The sequence below is a fragment of the Saccopteryx leptura genome, chromosome 4, assembly GCF_036850995.1.
Source record: "Saccopteryx leptura isolate mSacLep1 chromosome 4, mSacLep1_pri_phased_curated, whole genome shotgun sequence".
Lineage (NCBI taxonomy): Eukaryota > Metazoa > Chordata > Mammalia > Chiroptera > Emballonuridae > Saccopteryx > Saccopteryx leptura.
Genome location: NC_089506.1, coordinates 186,929,883 through 186,948,826, shown reverse-complemented (window position 1 = coordinate 186,948,826; position 18,944 = coordinate 186,929,883). Strand labels below are relative to the sequence as shown.

The following is an 18,944-nucleotide window of genomic DNA, read 5'->3' as shown; positions in this document are numbered from 1 at the left end:
CCAGCACCATTTATTGAAGAGGCTTTCTTTTCTCCATTGTGTGTTGTTGGCCCCTTTATCAAAAATTATTTGACTATATATATGTGGTTTTATTTCTGGACTTTCTATTCTGTTCCATTGGTCTGAGTGTCTATTTTTCTGCCAATACCATGCTGTTTTGATTGTCGTGGCCCTATAATAGAGTTTGAAGTCAGGTATTGAAATGCCCCCAGCTTCATTCTTTTTCTTTAGGATTGCTTTGGCTATTCGGGGTTTTTTATAGTTCCATATAAATCTGATGATTTTTTGCTCTATTTCTTTAAAAAATGTCATTGGAAGTTTGATGGGAATTGCATTAAATTTGTATATTGCTTTGGGTAATATAGCCATCTTGATTATATTTATTCTTCCTAGCCAAGAACAAGGTATTTTCTTCCATCTCATTATATCTTTTTCGATTTCCCTTAACAATGGTTTATAGTTTTCATTATATAAGTCCTTTACATTCTTTGTTATGTTTATTCCTAAGTATTTTATTTTTTTTGTTGCAATCGTGAAGGGGATTATTCTTTTGAGTTCCTTCTCAGTTGTTTCATTGTTGGCATATAGAAAGGCTATTGACTTCTGTATGTTAATTTTGTATCCTGCGACCTTACTGTATTGGCTTATTGTTTCTAGTAATCTTTTTGTGGATTCTTTGGGGTTTTCGATGTATAGTATCATATCATCTGCAAAAAGTGATACCTTTACTTCTTCTTTTCCGATATGGATGCCTTTTATTTCTTTGTCTTGTCTGATTGCTCTGGCTAGAACCTCTAGTACCACATTAAATAAGAGTGGAGAGAGTGGACAACCCTGTCTTGTTCCTGATTTAAGGGGGAAAGCCTTCAGTTTAGTGCCATTTAATATGATGTTAGCTGATGGTTTATCATATATGGCCTTTATCATGTTGAGATATTTTCCTTCTATACCCATTTTGTTGAGAGTCTTAAACATAAAATTGTGTTGTATTTTATTGAAAGCCTTTTCTGCGTCTATTGATAAGATCATGTGGTTTTTGTTCTTTGTTTTGTTGATATGGTGTATTACATTAACCGTTTTACGTATGTTGAACCATCCTTGAGATTCTGGGATGAATCCCACTTGATCATGATGTATTATTTTTTTAATATGTTGTTGTATTCGATTTGCTAGTATTTTGTTTAGTATTTTAGCATCTGTATTCATTAGAGATATTGGTCTGTAGTTTTTTTTTTTTGTGCCATCCTTGCCTGGTTTTGGTATGAGGGTTATGTTGGCTTCGTAAAATGTGTTTGGAAGTATTGCTTCTTCTTCAATTTTTTGGAAGACTTTGAGTAGAATAGGAACCAAGTCTTCTTTGAATGTTTGATAAAATTCGCTGGTATAGCCGTCAGGGCCTGGACTTTTATTTTTGGGGAGGTTTTTAATGGTTTTTTCTATTTCTTCTCTACTGATAGGTCTGTTTAGGCTTTCTGCTTCTTCTTGACTCAGTCTAGGAAGGTTGTATTTTTCTAGGAATTTATCCATTTCTTCTAGGTTGTTGAATTTAGTAGCATAAAGTTTTTCATAGTATTCTACAATAATTCTTTGTATATCTACGGTGTCTGTGGTGATTTCTCCTCTTTCATTTTGGATTTTGTTTATATGAGTTCTTTCTCTTTTTTCCTTGGTAAGTCTTGCCAAGGGTTTGTCAATTTTGTTGATCTTTTCAAAGAACCAGCTCCTTGTTCTATTAATTTTTTCTATAGTTTTTCTGTTCTCTAATTCATTTATTTCTGCTCTGATTTTTATTATCTCCTTTCTTCGGCTGGTTTTGGGTTGTCTTTGTTCTTCTTTTTCTAGTTCCTTAAGGTGGGAAGTTAAGTGGTTCACTTGGGCTCTCTCTTGTTTGTTCATATATGCCTGAAGTGATATGAACTTCCCTCTTATTACTGCTTTTGCTGCATCCCATAGATTCTGATATGTCGTATTGTCATTTTCATTAGTCTGTATATATCTTTTGATCTCTGCACTTATTTCTTCTTTGACCCATTCATTTTTTAAAAGTATGTTGTTTAGTTTCCACATTTTTGTGGGATTTTTTTCCTCTTTTTTGCAGTTGAATTCTAGTTTCAAGGCTTTATGATCAGAAAATATGCTTGGTACAACTTCAATTTTTCTGAATTTGCTGATGTTGTTTTTGTGGCCCAACATATGGTCAATTCTTGAGAATGATCCATGTACACTGGAGAAAAATGTATACTCAGTCACTTTGGGATGAAATGTCCTGTAGATGTCTATCATATCCAGGTGCTCTAGTGTTTTGTTTAAGGCCACTATGTCTTTGTTGATTCTCTGTTTGGATGACCGATCTAGAGCCGTCAGCGGTGTATTGAGGTCTCCAAGTATGATTGTATTTTTGTCAGTTTTTGTTTTAAGATCAATAAGTAGCTGTCTTATATATTTTGGTGCTCCTTGGTTTGGTGCATATATATTAAGAATTGTTATGTATTCTTGATTCAGTGTCCCCTTAGCCATTATGAAATGGCCATTTTTGTCTCTGAGTACTTTTCCTGTCTTGTAGTCAGCATTATCTGATATGAGTATTGCTACACCTGCTTTTTTTTGGATGTTATTTGCTTGGAGTATTGTTTTCCAGCCTTTCACTTTGAATTTGTTTTTATCCTTGTTACTTAGATGAGTTTCCTGTAGGTAGCATACAGTTGGATTTTCTTTTTTAATCCATTCTGCTACTCTGTGCCTTTTTATTGGTGAGTTTAATCCGTTTACATTTAGTGTAATTATTGATACTTGTGAGTTCCCTATTGCCATTTTATATCTTGCTTTCTGTTAGTTTTGTGTCTTGTTTGATCCTTCTCTTTTGTTTTTCTATCTTTTGTTTTTATTTGGTTGTATTCCATACATCTTTCCACTGTTGCTATCTTTTTTATCTCATGTGCTTCTGTGGTGGTTTTTTCAATGGTGGTTACCTTTGAATAATGAAAAGGGTCCCTACCCTGTTCATTGTAGCGAACTATTTTGTGAGTACTTTTGCACTCCATCGTCCTTTGCTACTGTTAATCTCCATCTTCTCCCCCTCTTTCTTTTTGTTGTTGTCACAGTTTAAATTTGGTTTTATTGTATTCTTCTTGGAGCTTTTACTTGTGGCTCTGTTTTTTTTTGTTCTTTGTATCTGATTGGAGAACCCCCTTTAGTAATTCCTGGAGTGGGGGTTTTCTGATGATAAATTCCCTCATCTTTTCTGTATCTGTGAATGTTTTTATTTCTCCTTCATATTTGAAGGATAGCTTTGATGGGTATAGTATTCATGGCTGAAAGTTCCTCTCTTTCAGGACTTTAAATATTGGGGTCCACTCTCTTCTAGCTTGTAGAGTTTCTGCTGAGAAATCTGATGATAATCTAATGGGCCTTCCTTTATATGTTGTATTCTTCTTTTCCCTGGCTGCCTTGAGAATTTTTTGTTTGCTGTTGGTTTGTGTCAATTTCATTATGATATGCCTTGGAGTAGGTTTGTTGGGGTTAAGAAAACTTGGAGTTCTGTTTGCTTCTTGAACTTGAGGCTTTAGTTCTTTCCACAGGCTTGGGAAGTTCTCATCTATTATTTGTTTGAGTATGTCCTCCATTCCATTTTCTCTCTCTTCTCCCTCTGATATACCTATTATTCTTATGTTATTCTTTTTGATGGAGTCAGATAATTCTTGTAGGGCTATCTCATTTTTTTTAATTTTTGAGTCTCTTTCTTCTTCTCTCTATTGTGCTTCAAGTTGCTTGTCTTCTATTTCACTAATCCTCTCTTCTATCTGACCTGTTCTATTAGCTAAGCTTGTTACTTCATTTTTCAGCTCGTGAATTGAGTTTTTCATCTCTGTTTGATTTGTTTTTATAGTTTCAATTTCCTTGGACATATATTCTTTGTGTTCATTGAGTTGTTGTCTGAGCTCCCTAAATTGCCTTTCTGTGTTTTCTTGTATATCTCGGAGGATTTTTAGGATTTCTATCTTGAATTCTCTGTCATTTAGCTCCAAGGTTTCCAATATATTAAATTTTTTCTCCATAGATTTTTCCTCATCTAGCTGTGTTAACTCTCTTTCTTTTGTATCCATGATATTCAATTTTCTCTTCCTTAATGGCATCTGAGGGTGGTTTTGTTGATAGTATTAATGAGATTTAATAAAGAATAAAAAGTTTAAAAAAAAATCGAAGAGTTGTTTTTTAAAAAAAAAATTAATAATGAAATAAAGGAAAAAAAAAGTGAAATTATTCCCCCCCTCCTTTTTTCCTCTCCTCTCCTCTCCCCTCTTTCTTGATAAAATCTTGTGGTGGACTGTGAATTATAACAAACAATGCCTGTGATGGAGGGCCTGAATTGGGGAAAAGTAATAAAGGGGCAAAAAAAAAAAAAAAAAAAAAAAAAGAAAGAAAGAAAAAAGAAAAAAAAAGAGCGTATGGACCCACAAAAAGCAAATAAGGAAAAAATTTGGGTCAAGAATAAAATGATTTGCTTTTAGGTGTTGGTTGTCTAAGAGTTATGATGAGAGGATTAAGAGGAAAACGGAAAAATGGGGGGACAAATTAAAAAATTACTATTGTATTTAGTGGAACAAGAACTAGATAATATGGAGAGCCAGGGATGGGAACACTGCTAGTGAGTTAAAAAGGTGAAGTAAACCCCCCCCCCCCCAAATGCCACAAACATAAGTTTGAGTCCCAGATAAGATAATTTGTTTGTTATTGAGGTTTGAATGAGAGGAGATGTAAAGGAGAAAGGAAGAAACTAATATAGAGGGAGAAAAGAAAGAGAGAGAGAGAGAAAAAAAGAGGGAACCACTAAAAGAAGGAAAAAGAAAGGAGAGAGAGAGAGAGAGAGAGTTAAGGGTTTTGGAGTGCAACCCTCATAGAGAGAAAGGAAGAGAAGAGAAAAGATAATGGGAGATGTAACACTTATGGGTAGTGTAGTTCAAGGAGAGGAGAGAGTAAGACCGGTAGAGAGTTAATCGGCCAAATTGGAGGAGGAAAAAAAAAGTATCAAGAATGAAGATAAGAGAAACAAACGAACAAATATAATAAAATGGGATAGGTTATAAAGTCTACAGATTATTCTTGATTTTGAGAGGTTATCTTCTTGCTTTTTCTTTTCTCTCCCTCTTCCTGGTTGGTGACTCTGTACCCCGGGTTTTGCCCCTTTGTCACGCTCAGGTGGAGGTTTGCAGTTGATAAGTCTCTATGGCAATGTCATGTATTGTGCTTTAGTCTCGTTGGCAGTCGAGGCTATTAGCATTTATAGGCTCCGACAGTGAGAGAGTCCGTGTTCCTGGAGCCTTTCTCCTAGTCTTTCCTTCCTCAATTAGTAGCCTGATAATCCAGCTATGGGGTTGCTGCTGCCTCTGCCTGGATAGTAAGAGGCTCAAAGAGCTGGCAACTCCCCACTCTATTTCCACTCAGCACAGGGCTCTGGGTAAGGCTCAGTCAGTCAGAGCTGCTAGCATAATCAGGCGGGCTTTCCGGCCATTCAAAGACCTCTGGCTCTGCCACTCTGTCCGGTAACACAAGCGGGCGCCCACTTCTGGGGCGCTTGGAGGAAACTCTCACTCACTGGCTGCGCGCGCAGACCAGGATATCCGGCCAGCAGTCTCACGCTCTGAGTGAAACCCCCGACCGCAGGGAAAAGTTGCAGCGTTGGAATTGAGTCTCGCTCCGTCCCCGTGCGCGGCTTTTGCAAGGCGCTGGGGTGGCCCGAGATTCCGCTTTGGCCCACACAAAGGCCCCTGACTCTGCGCCTCTGTGCGATAACACGGGCGCGCACTGCCGAGGCACTCGGAGGAATCGCTCACTCCTTATCTGCGCGCGCAAACCAGGATATGAGGCCGGCCGCGTTTCCCTCTGAGTGAAACACCCTCCAGTACGGAAAATCTCCACCGTTGGAATTAGTTCTCACTCCCTCCCGTGCGTGGCTTTCCCAGGGCGCTGGGGCTGCCCAGAGACTCTGCCCTCGGCCCACAGAAAGGCCTCTGACCCTGCCTCTCCGTGGGGCAACACGGGCACCCACTTCCAGGGCTTAGGAAGAAATCTCTCGCCCACTAACTGCGCACCAACCAGGAGACCGGGTAAAATGTCCGCGCCGCTTGTCTTTTTTTGTTTGGGTTTGGCGCGAGTGTTAGCTTGTATTGCCCGGGTTGCCACAGGATCAGATTTTCCTTGGCTTGGATCTCCGTGCCACAGCCTGGTTCGGCCGTTTGTGTCGCGGCCTGGATGTATTCACCCCCTTTGCCCGCCTCAGTTTCTATATTCACAGTTACCAGAGAAAGCCGCCCTGTTTAGGTTAGTGAGGAAGGCGGAGCATTTCTTACTCCCTATTTCCTTCGGGGTTTGGTTATATATTTAGCCAATTTTTCACTCAATCATACCTTTGGGTGTATTGCGAAGCATCTGGAAGCTCCAAGTATAGGTTTTTCTGTTTCTGGTTGAAGATCTTGTTGAGTTTTGGGGGAGATTTATCGGTATCGCTTCCTACCCCGCCATTACTCTGACGTCATCTCCTCAAGCTCCTTTTCTGTAATTAGCCCCTTGGCACACGTGTAGAGTGCCTGGGGCGAGTGGAGGGTGGTGTGAGTTTAACTTGGAAGAGCAGTTAGGGTTATAGGGAGTTAAAGCTCAACATATTTCTAAAGTATTTTAATTTTCTAAACTGTGAGTATATGTTAATTTAAATTCAGGAAAATACTGTTTTAGAGAAGCCAGCTTTTGGATACTGAGATATATCTTAAACTAACACAGTTCTCAGTTCATGAAAGATGCTCACAGCCAAAGATTGGCTAGATCTGGAGAAACAGAAAAAACAAAAAGCCTTTAATGCCCCAGCCAGAGAAAGCGACTCAGTGCCACCAAGAAGATTTGGCCAGGGGCCCTGGATTGGGCCCCTGCCACCTGCCACCAGGGCAGGGGTCTCGCAGTGTGCGGGCACCAGCAGAGCTGGGCTGAGCCTGTGACTGTGTGCGCAGTAAAGCCCCTAAGTTGGTAACATTTGTCTATAACCAGTTTGGCTTTTTCTGGACCCCGAACTCAGAGAAGATCCAGGTGAAGGACGGCGGGGAGCCGGCTCTCCTGCAAGCTGCAGAGAGCAACGGGAGAGAAAGGAGCACTCTGAGAGGGCACCGGGGAAGCGGGGGCAGCCAAAAGGATTTGCTTTGCGGCTGGCTCTGCAGACTGTCACCCAGTGAAGCGGTCTGGCCATATCTGTGACTTTCAATTGCTCTGTCAAGATATGACAGGGAGTGGGGAGGACCCTGTCCCATCTGTCAGCTTTCTCTGCTGATCTCATACAGGCTTTCCACTTGATAATGGATTTGGCCGAAGGTGGTGTCCTTCTGAACCTGTGGATCCATGTCCAAGGTTCCTTATGGCTATATTTTTAGGATGTGGCAGAAGAATGTATGGTTCCCATGGCAACAGTTCTAGAACTAGACACACTTTGGGTCTCCTCAGAAGTAAAAGCATTTTATCCCCTTGTACCACACTGGCCACTTAATGTACATTTAGATGGTTTCATGAACTGAGCTGGTCGGGCCACTTACAGTGGGTGAGACGGCAATGAGGTGGTGACTTGCAGCAGAGTATTTCAGAGGTGGTCTCCATTGTTTCCATTGCCTACAACACGTGCTTTCTTATTTTCCAACATCTCACCTCGTGTTAAGTGCCACTCATTATGGTGATTTAGTGCTTTCCTAATCAGATCTGTTACAGATTGTTGGCTGCAAAATTTAGTAATCCAAAGCATGGACACAGGAGTCAGATCTAGACTGAAGTCCCAGCTCTGATGTATAACAGTTGTGGGAACTCTGGGTTTCTGTCGGAAACAATGTCTGAGAGTTTCACCACCTGCAAAATAGAGCTAACTGTACCTTACCATTAGTGTTGCTTCATTGAATCCTAAATGTCAAATATTCATCATGTAATCAACGTGTCTTGGCAATTGCTCTCTGAATTAGGCCCACAATACTAGTTTATTCTAGACTTATAAAATAGCGTATGTCTTATTTCTTAAGATATAGGATATAGCTTCTCATTTAAATACAAATATCAGAATTCAACTAATAATCCTTTTGACTCTGGTTATTATAGCAAATAGTAACTCTTTTTTTTTTTTAAATTCAGTGAGAGGAGGGGAGGCAGAGATAGACTCCTGCATGTGCCCTGACCAGGATCCACCCAGCAAGCCCACTAGGGGGCGATGCTATGTTGCTCAGCAACCAAGCTCTTCTTTGCACCTGAGGCACAGCCAGGGAGCCATCCTCAGCGACCTGGGCCAACTTGCTCTAGTCAAGCCATGGCTGCAGGAGGAGGGGAGAAAGAGGGGGACGGGTGGAGAAGCAGATGGGCGCTTCTCCTGTGTGTCCTGACTGGGAATCAAATCTGGAACATCCACACACCAGGCTGATGCTCTACCACTGAGCCAACTGGCCAAGGCATAGTAGCTCTTTTGAGATGGTGTTTTAAATGGTTGTAATTAATAGCAATGATTTGCCTTTCTGTCATAAAAAGCAACTGTTTCTCTTTCTGGCCCTGGCCGGTTGGCTCAGTGGTAGAGCATCGGCCTGGCGTGCAGAAGTCCCGGGTTTGATTCCCGGCCAGGGCACACAGGAGAAGCGCCCATTTGCTTCTCCACCCCTCCCCCTTTCCTTCCTCTCTGTCTCTCTCTTCCCCTCCCGCAGCCGAGGCTCCATTGGAGCAAAGATGGCCCGGGCACTGGGGATGGCTCCTTGTCCTCTGCCCCAGGCGCTAGAGTGGCTCTGGTCGCAACAGAGCAATGCCCCGGAGGGGCAGAGCATCACCCCCTGGTGGGCAGAGCGTCGCCCCCTGGTGGGCGTGCCGGGTGGATCCTGGTCGGGTGCATGCGGGAGTCTGTCTGACTGTCTCTCCCCATTTCCAGCTTCAGAAAAATAAAAAAAAATTAAAAAAAGCAACTGTTTCTCTTTCTAATGGGGCAGAATTTAAGATTACTTAATAGTAGATGAAAGGATAGGACGTGGTTACTCTCTGGCCTGAGTTTCCCGTGCTGAGAGTGTCCTGCTGTGTTAGTTCTCTTCTCCTCCTGATGTGCCGGCCTCTGTGTATTGGTGGAGGTAAAGCTACCTCCAGCTTGAATTTTTAACTGAATTAATCTAAAGCGTGAGATTGACTTAAACCACCTTCTGTGAGGTGCTTCTCCTGGTAGATACATGGCAACTGAAGGACTGTGGATGTCATGGAGGCCCCTCTATTCTACATGGGGGGTGGGGCATGAAGGAGGGGGCTGACAGGACTTGGTTAACAGAATGGTTAGGAGCTTTCTTAATGTTCTCTTGAACCATTGTGTCACTTTCCACCTTGGGCTGTGCTGGGGGTGGTGGGGGGATTGGTCTACTTCAGGAAGTGATTTGTGTTTCTCATTCTCAGAATTCCAGACAAGTTGAAGGCTATTCTTGCCTAAGCTCCTAAGGAGACTAATGCTTTAAAACACACAAGTCACCATAACGAAGCTGCTGCTCTAAGTCTCAGCTGACTTATTCTCCTGTCTTACTGTGGCTGGCTGGTGGCACTGTGCTTTAGGGAAAGCAAAGTAACAGCTGTTAGGAGAGTGCCTCTGACAGTCATTCTGTTGTTCTGTCTCAAATTCCTTTCTTTTTCCTGGTCTCCTGCTGGTTCTTCCTTCTCTTGAGCCCTAATATGTGACCTAAGGAGTGTCATCAAGACTCAGTTCTTTTTCTGCTCTCCCATAGAGTTCATTTCTCTTTTTAACTCATTAGTCTTGGCTGTCTATTCACTTATGGAATTCTCCAAGTTGTCTATGTCCATTCTAAATTGATATGTTTAAATTAGTCTTTCCTATCAAGGAAAAGCCAGGAGATAAAAAGGGAGAATCCATAGGGAGGGGACACTTGGTAATAGAGACAATGATACAATTGACTCAGTAGGTGCCCAACGTGTCCCTGCCTTTCTAGATAACACCACAATGACCCTATTTTCTTTTGAGAGAGAGAGAGAGAGAGAGAGAGGCAGACAGGAAAGGAAAGAGATGAGAAGCATCAACTCATCATTGCAGCACTTTAATTGTTCATTGATTGCTTTCTCATATGTGCCTTGACTAGGGGGCTCCAGATGAGCCAGTGACCCCTTGCTCAAGCCAGTGACTTTGGGGTTTCAAACCTGGGTGCTCAGTGTCCCAGGCTGATGCTCTATCCACTGAGCCACCACACAGTGAGGTTTTCAGGAAATATTTTGAAGAATTGCTGTTAATTCTTCTTTAACTGTCTGGGAAAATTCACCATCTGGGCTATCTGGGCCCAGGCTTCTATTTTAAAAATTCTATCTTTTGTCTGACTGATGGTGGTACAGTGGACAGAGCATCGACCTGGGATTCAAAACCCCCAGGTTTCTGTCTTGAGTGCAGGGTCATCAACATGATCCAAAGGTTGCTGGCTTGAGCTCAAAGGTTGCTGCCTTGAAGCACAAGCTTGTTGGCTTAATTAAGCAAGGGGTCACTGACTGGCTCACCTTGAGCCGCCCCGTCAAGGCATGTATGAGAAGCAATCAATGATGTGATGCATCTATGTGATGCATCTATGAATTGATGCTTTTCATTTTTCTCCCTTCCTCTCTCCCTCGCTTTCAAAAAAAATTCTCTTTACTCATTATAGATCTATTAATATTTTCTATTTGTTTTTGAGTCACTTTTAGTAGTTTTGTGTTTTTAGGAATTTGTCTATTATTAGATAATCTAATATTTTAGCATACTTCATCTAGTCTCTTATTTCTGTAAGCTTAGTAGTAATGTACCTACTTTCATTCCTAGTTTTAATAATTTTAGTCTTCTCTTCTTTGTTAGTCTAGCTAAAGATTTTCATTTTTGTTGATCCTTTGAGCCAATTTTTTGTTTAATTGACCCCCCCCCCATTTTTCCATTCTGGTTCATTTATTTCTACTCTAGTAGAATATTTAATATTTCTTTTCTTTATTTTGGGTTTAGTTTGCTCTTATTTTTCTAGTTTTTTTAAGGTGTAAAGTTTGTAAATTTGAGATGTTTCTGCTTTTCTAATGTCTGCATTTTATGGCTTTATATTTCCCTCAAAGCTTTGCTTAAGCTTCATCTCATGTTTGGTATGTTGTAGTTTTGTTTCATTCATTTCAAAGTATTTTCTAATTTCTTTTGTGGTTTCTTCTTTGACCCACTGGTTATCTAGGAATGTGTTATTTAATTTCTACAAATTTGTGAATTTCCCAAATTTTCTTCTATTATTAGTTTCTAATTTCATTCCATTGTGGATAAAGAACATACTTTGCATGCATGTGCCTCTATTCTTCCATTATTATCTTCTATTAAGTGAATTTTCTAATTTAATATTTTAATTTCCTTTTTTTACTATATATATATTTTTATTTGTTTGTTTGTTTGTTTTGTATTTTTCTGAAGTTGGAAATGGGGAGGCAGTCAGACTCCCGCATGCACCCGACCAGGATCCACCCGGCACGCCCACCAGGGGGCGATGCTCTGCCCATCTGGGGCGTTGCTCTGTTGCAATCAGAGCCATTCTAGCGCCTGAGGCAGAGGCCACAGAGCCATCCTCAGCGCCCGGACCAACTTTGCTCCAATGGAGCCTTGGCTGCGGGAGGGGAAGAAGAGAGACAGAGAGGAAGGAGAGGGGGAGAGGTGGAGAAGCAAATGGGCGCTTCTTCTGTGTGCCCTAGCTGGGAATCAAACCCAGGACTCCTGCACGCCAGGCTGACGCTCTACCACTGAGCCAACCGGCCAGGGCCTTTACTATATTTTTTTGAGTTACTTTATTAGTTTTTGTCCTGGGGATAATTAATATCTAATAACAAACTAGTTTGGGTTAATAAGAACCTAATTTCAATATATACAATAAAAGTACACAAAACTTTGCTCCTATATAGCTTTGTTTTCTCACCACTTCTATTTGCTCTTATTTTCTTTTAAGATTTTATTTATTCATTTTAAAGAGGGGGGAGAGAAAAAAGAGAGAGAGAAAGAGAGAGAAGGAAGCATCAACTCCCATATGTGCCTTGACCAGGCAAGCCTAAGGTTTCAAACCAGTGACTTCAGCATTTTAGGTCGTTGCTTTATCCACTGCACCACTACAGGTCAGGCTTTGCTCTTATTTTCATATAAGTTACCTCTATAAATTGTGTGCCCATCAATATGAATTTATAATTATTGCTTTATGCCATTGTCTTTTAAATCAGAAGAGTTACAATAAAAACATTTATAGATATATTTTAGAATTAGTTTTTCAATTACATTTGACATATAGTATTACATTAGTCTCAGTTGTACAACATCGTGATTAGACACTTCTATGACTTATGAAGTGACCACCCTGGTAAGACTAGTGCCCATCTGACATGACATGTAATTTTTATAATATTATTAGCATATTCCCTATGTTGGGCTTTACATACTTGTGACTATTTTTATAACTGGCAATTTGAACTTCTTGATCCCCTCACCTTTTTTCACTCATTTCCTCAAACCTCTGCCATCTGGAAACTATCAATTTGTTTCCTATATCTATGAGTTTGTTTCTGTTTTATTTTTTAGATTCCACATAGAAGTGAAATCATACAGTGTTTGTCCTTCTCTGATTTATATCACTTAGCATAATAATACCCTTTAGGTCCACCCATGTTGTTAATGACAAGATTTCATTCTTTTTTAGGCTCAGTAATATTCCATTGTATATATGTACCACACTTTAAAAAAAAATCTAATTGTCTGTTGATGGACACTTGGGTTGTTTCCATAACTTGGCTATTGTAAATAATGCTGCAATAAACATAGGGGTGTGTATATCTTAGATTTAGTGTTTGGATTTCTTTGGATAAATACCCACAAGTGCCACTGCTGGGTCATAGGGTAGTTCTATTTTTAACTTTTTGAGGAACGGCCATACTGTTCCCCACAGTGGCTGCACTAATTTACAAACCCACTAGCACTGTTTGAGGGTTCCCTTTTCTCCATTCTTGCCAATACTTATTGTTTTTGAGTTATTGATTGCCATTCTAACAGATGTGAGGTGATATACCTTAGTGGTTTTAATTTGCATTTTCCTGAATATTAGTAATGTTGAGCATCTTTTTTTGTTTTATTTTGTTTTGTTTTTGAGAGACAGACATCTACTCGTAGTTGCTTCATTTTAGTTGTTTGTTGATTGCTTTTTATCTGTGCCTTGAGGGGGGGGGCTTAAGCAAAGTCAGTTAACCCTTGCTCAAATCAGTGACCTTGGGCTCAAGCCAGTGACCTTGAGATAATGTTGGTGATCCCGCACTTAAGCTGGTGAGCTCACACTCAAGTAGGATGAGCCCATGCTCCAGCCGGTGACCTCAAGGTTTTGAACCTGGGACCTCAGCGTCCCAGGTCAACATTCTATCCATTGAGCCCCCACCAGTCAGGTGAGCATCTTTTTATATCTATCGGTCATTTGTGTGTCTTTGTTGGAGAAATGTCTATTAATGTCTATTAATGTCTATCAATGTCTATCGCAGGGGTCGGGAACCTATGGCTCGCAAGCCAGATGTGGCTCTTTTGATGGCTGCATCTAGCTCGCAGACAAATCTTTAATAAAAAAAGTAATAACGTTAAAAATATAAACATTCTTATATATTACAATCCATTCATTTCCTACCACTCATGTTCATGGTTGCGGGTGGCTGGAGCCAATCACAGCTGTCCTCCAGGACAACACCAAAGTTTTATTGGATAATGCGTAATGTACATGGATCGTTGTGAGGTCAGGAAGTAAACTTCCCTCCTTTTAATCAAGTAGTCAGCTAGCTAATTGCAGAAACCCTTTTTTTATTAATTTTAATGGGGTGACATTGATAAATCAGGGTACATATGTTCAGAGAAAACAGCTCTAGGTTATTTTGCCATTTGCTTATGCTGCATTCCCATCACCCAAAGTCCAATTGTCTTTCGTCACCTTCTAACTGGTTTTCTTTGTGCCCCTCCCCTCTCCCAAACCCCTCCCTCTCCTCCCCCCCACCCTGTAACCCCCACACTCTTGTCCATGTCTCTGAGTCTCATTTTTATGTCCCACCTATGTATGGAATCATATAGTTCTTAGTTTTTTCTGATTTACTTATTTCACTCAGTATAATGTTATCAAGGTTCATCCATGTTGTTGTAAATGATCCAATGTCATTATTTCTTATGGCTGAGTAGTATTCCATAGTATATATGTACCAAAGCTTTTTAATCCACTCGTCCTCTGATGGACACTTGGGCTGTTTAGAGATCTTTGCTATTGTAAACAATGCTGCCATAAACATGGGGGTGCATTTCTTCTTTTCAAACAGTGCTATGGTGTTCTTGAGGTATATTCCTAACAGTGGGATAGCTGGGTCAAAAGGCAGTTCGAGCCCTGGCCGGTTGGCTCAGCGGTAGAGCGTCGGCCTAGCATGCGGAGGACCTGGGTTTGATTACCGGCCAGGGCACACAGGAGAAGCGCCCATTTGCTTCTCCACCCCTCCGCCGCGCTTTCCTCTCTGTCTCTCTCTTCCCCTCCCGCAGCCAAGGCTCCATTGGAGCAAAAAGATGGCCCGGGCGCTGGGGATGGCTCCTTGGCCTCTGCCCCAGGTGCTAGAGTGGCTCTGGTCGCAACATGGCGACGCCCAGGATGGGCAGAGCATCGCTCCCTGGTGGGCAGAGCGTCGCCCCATGGTGGGCGTGCCGGGTGGATCCCGGTCGGGCGCATGTGGGAGTCTGTCTGACTGTCTCTCCCTGTTTCCAGCTTCAGAAAAATGAAAAAAAAAAAAAATAATAATTAAAAAAAAAAAAAAAAGGCAGTTCGACTTTTAATTTCTTGAGGAATCTCCATACTGTTTTTCCACAGTGGCTGCACCAGTCTGCATTCCCACCAGCAGTGCAGAGGGTTCCCTTTTCTCCACATCCTCGCCAGCACTTATTCTGTGTTGTTTTGTTGATGAGTGCCATTCTGACTGGTGTGAGGTGATATCTCATTGTGGTTTTAATTTGCATTTCTCTAATAATTAGTAATGTTGAGCATTTTTTCATATGCCTACTGGCCATCTGTATGTCCTCTTTGGAGAAGTGTCTATTCATTTCTTTTGCCCATTTTTGGATTGGATTGTTTGTCTTCCAGGTATTAAGTTTTACAAGTTCTTTATAAATTTTGGTTATTAACCCATTATCAGACGCATTGTCAAATATATTCTGCCATTGTGTAGTTTGTCTTTTTATTCTGTTCTTATTGTCTTTAGCTGTGCAGAAGCTTTTTAGTTTGATATAGTCCCATTTGTTTATCCTGTCTTTTATTTCACTTGCCTGTGGAGACAAATCGGCAAATATATTGCTGCGAGAAATGTCAGAGAGCTTACTACCTATGTTTTCTTCTAAGATGCTTATGGTTTCATGGCTTACATTTAAGTCTTTTATCCATTTTGAGTTGATTTTTGTGAATGGTGTAAGTTAGTGGTCTAGTTTCATTTTTTTGCAGGTAGCTGTCCAATTTTCCCAACACCATTTGTTGAAGAGGCTGTCTTTACTCCAATGTATGCTCTTACCTCCTTTGTCAAATATCAGTTGTCCATAAAGGTGTGGGTTTATTTCTGGGTTCTCAGTTCTGTCCCATTGATCTATATGCCTGTTCTTATGCCAGTACCAGGCTGTTTTGAGTACAATGGCCTTATAGTATAACTTGATATCTGGAAGTGTGATACCTCCCGCTTTATTCTTCCTTTTCAAGATTGCTGAGGCTATTTGTGTTCTCTTTTGGTTCCATATAAATTTTTGGAATATGTGTTCTATATCTTTGAAGTAAGTCATTGGTATTTTAAGTGGTATTGCATGAATTTATAAATTGCTTTGGGTAATATAGACATTTTAATGATGTTTATTCTTCCTAACCATGAGCACGGTATATGCTTCCACTTGTTTGTATCTTCCCTGATTTCTTTTATCAATGTTTTATAATTTTCTGAGTACAAATCTTTAATCTCCCTGGTTAAATTTATTCCTAGGTACTTTATTCTTTTGGTTGCAATGGTAAAGGGGATTGATTCCTTAATTTCTCTTTCTGACAGTTCATTGTTAGTGTATAAAAATGCCTCTGATTTCTGAGTATTAATTTTGTATCCTGCCACCTTGCCAAATTCATTTATCAGGTCCAGTAGTTTTTTGAATGAGACTTTAGTGTTTTCTATATATAATATCATATCATCTGCAAATAATGATAGTTTTACTTCTTCTTTTCCAACTTGAATGCCTTTTATTTCTTTTTCTTGCTTGATTGCTGTGGCTAGGACTTCCAGAACTATGTTGAATAAGAGTGGTGAAAGGGGGCACCCCTGCCTTGTTCCTGATCTTAAGGGGATTGCTTTTAATTTTTGCCCATTGAGTATGATGTTGGCTGTGGGTTTGTGATAGATGGCCTTTATCATGTTGAGTTATGTTCCCTGTATTCCCACTTTGCTGAGAGTTTTGATCATGAATGGGTGCTGGATTTTATCAAATGCTTTTTCTGCATCTATTGAAATTATTATATGGTTTTTCTCCTTCCTTTTGTTTATGTGATGAATCACATTGATTGATTTGCAAATATTGTACCAGCCTTGCCTCCCAAGAATAAATTCCACTTGATCATGGTGTATGATTTTTTTCATATATTGCTGGATCCAGTTTGCTAATATTTTGTTGAGGATTTTAGCATCTAAATTCATCAGAGATATTGGCCTATAATTTTCTTTCTTTGTGTTGTCTTTGCCTGGTTTTGGAATCAGAATTATGCTCACCTTGTAAAAGGAACTTGGAAGTCTTCCTTCCTCTTGAATTTTTTGAAATAGCTTGAGAAGGATAGGAGTTAGTTCTTCTTTGAATATTTGGTAGAATTCACTTGTGAAGCCATCTGGTCCAGGGCTTTTGTTTTTTGGGAGCTTTTTGATAACTGTTTCAATCTCATTTGTTGTAATTGGTCTGTTTAGGTTTTCTGATTCTTCCAGATTAATTTTTGGAAGATTATATGTTTCATGGAATTTGTCCATTTCATCTAGGTTGTCTAGTTTTTTGGTGTACAGTTCTTCATAGTATTTTCTTACAATATTTTGTATTTCTGTTGTGTCAGTTGTTATTTCTCCACTCTTGTTTCTAATTTTATTTGAGTCCTCTCTCTTTTTTTCTTGGTGAGTCTGGTTAAAGGTTCATCGATCTTGTTTACCTTTTCAAAGAACCAGCTCCTGGTTTCATTGATCCTCTGTATTGTTTCTTTAGCCTCTATGTCATTTATTTCTGCTCTGATCTTTATTATTTCCTTTGTTCTACTGCCTTTGGGCTTTATTTGCTGGTTTTTTTTTTTTTTTTTTTTTTTTTTAGTTCTTTTAGATGCAGGGTTAACTTGTTTATTTGAGCTTTTTCTTGCTTCTTAAGGTATGCCTGTAATACTATGAACTTCTTCTCAGGACTGCTTTTGCTGTGTCCCATAAATATTGAGTTGTTGTATGTTCATTTTCATTTGTTTCAAGGAAATTTTTTATTTCTTCTTTGATCTCATTGTTAACCCATTTGTTATTTAATAACATGCTATTTAGTTTCCAAGTGTTTGAGTGTTTTTCAGTTTTTCTGTTGTTAGTTGATGTCTAGTTTCATGCCATTGTGATCAGAGAAAATGCTTGATATGATTTCAATCTTTTTAAATTTATTGAGAATCATTTTATGTTCTAACATGTGGTCTATCCTAGAGAATGTACCATGAGCACTTGAAAAGAATGTATATTCTGCTGCTTTAGGGTGAAAGGTTCTGAAGATACCTATTAAATCCAGTTATTCTAGTGTGTCCTTTAAGCCTGTTGTTTCTTTGTTAATTTTCTTTCTTGAGAATCTATCCAGTGCTGTCAGTGGGGTATTGAAATCCCCTAATATTATAGTATTGCTGTTGATCTCACCCTTTATGTCCATCAAAATTTGCTTTATATATTTAGGTGCTCCTATATTAGGTGCATAGATATTTATAATGGTTATATCTTCCTGTTGGATTGCTCCTTTTATCATTATGTAGTGACCTTCTTTATCCCTTACTATAACCTTTGTTTTAAAGTCTATTTTGTCAGATATAAATAGCACTACCCCAGCTTTTTTTCATTTCCATTTGCATGAAATATTTTTTTTCTATCCCTTTACTTTTAGTCTATGTATATCTTTTGTTTTGAGGTGGGTCTCTTATAGACAGCATATGTACGGGTCCTGTTTTCTTATCCATGCAGCTACCCTACATCTTTTGATTGGAGCATTTAATCCATTTACATTTAAGGTTATTATTGATATGTAGTTGTTTATTGCCATTTTTTTCTTTAAATCTACATTCCTCTTTTACTAGATTCCCCCCTCCTTGTTCTGTTTACAACAGACTACTTAACATTCTTGCAGCATTGGTTTGGTTGTAATGAATTCCTTGAGTTCTTTTTGTCTGGGAAGCTTTTTATTTCTCCTTTAATTTTAAACAATAACCTTGCTGCATAAGGAAGTATTGGTTGTAGGTTTTTGTTGTGCATTACTTTGAATATTTCTTGCCATTCCCTTCTGGCCTCAAGTGTTTCTGTTGAGAAGTTGGATGTCATCCTTATGGGGGCTCCTTTGTAGGTGATTGACTGCTTTTCTCTTGCAGCTTTTAGTATTTTTTCTTTACCTCTTAGCTTTGGGTATTTTAATTATGATGTGTCTTGGTGTAGGTCTCTTTGGCTTCCATTTTAATTGGATTCTCTGTTCTTCTTGAACTTGTTTGACTTTTTCCTGTATCAATTTAGGGAAGTTTTCAGCTATGATTTCTTCAATCAGATTCTCTATCCCTTGTTCTTTCTATTCTCCTTCAGGAACCCCTATTATGCAGATTTTGTAATGTTGTTTCTCTTCATGTTGTCATAGAGCTCTCTTAGAGTTTCTC

The 18,944-nt window shown here is 39.6% G+C and overlaps 1 protein-coding gene across 1 annotated transcript in view; it reads left to right on the top strand.

Moving 5' to 3' along the window:
* ZNF394 (zinc finger protein 394) overlaps positions 1 to 18,944 on the top strand; it is a 481,244-nt gene that overhangs the window by 295,892 nt on the left and 166,408 nt on the right. The window lies entirely within an intron of this gene.